At 41.9% G+C, this 501-nt stretch overlaps 1 non-coding gene across 1 annotated transcript; it reads right to left on the bottom strand.

The window, feature by feature from the left end:
- Positions 1 to 398: 398 nt before the first annotated feature.
- LOC111784153 (U6 spliceosomal RNA) lies at positions 399 to 501 on the bottom strand. The gene has a single exon (XR_002813490.1). It is a non-coding gene; the product is annotated as a U6 spliceosomal RNA (small nuclear RNA).

Here is a 501-nt window from a genome sequence, read left to right on the forward strand (position 1 = left end):
TTAACATACTTATAACTATCACAGTCATATCGTTACGTGAACGTACCTTAGTCATACCATCACAGGAACGTATCATAACGCTATCGTTCTATCAATCTATCACAAATCTATCCCTTTCTAACCATATTCTAACCATGTTCTTTCATCATTCTCCCCTATCCATAGCACTCTTGTATGTAACCTAACCTTAGAAGTTCGAGATATGAAGTTTGATTACAATGAAGATCGGTGAGTTTCACATATGGGTAGCAAGAGGGTGCTTAAACCCAAAGGGTGGAGCATTATAGGGAAGGGTCCAGACCAATAGGGACAACACACCCCTATTTGTTCTAACCGCTGCCACACATGAGATCCTGATCACGTCTACAACGGTCCACACCTTGCTTTGGAGAATGAAAAAAAATTTGGACCATTTCTCGATTTGTGCGTGTCATCCTTGCGCAGGGGCCATGCTAATCTTCTCTGTATCGTTCCAATTTTATCGGATGTCCCCAAAGGGAC

This window comes from Cucurbita pepo, chromosome 10 (assembly GCF_057944985.1).
Source record: "Cucurbita pepo subsp. pepo isolate OVF chromosome 10, ASM5794498v1, whole genome shotgun sequence".
In the NCBI taxonomy this organism is placed as follows: Eukaryota; Viridiplantae; Streptophyta; class Magnoliopsida; order Cucurbitales; family Cucurbitaceae; genus Cucurbita; species Cucurbita pepo.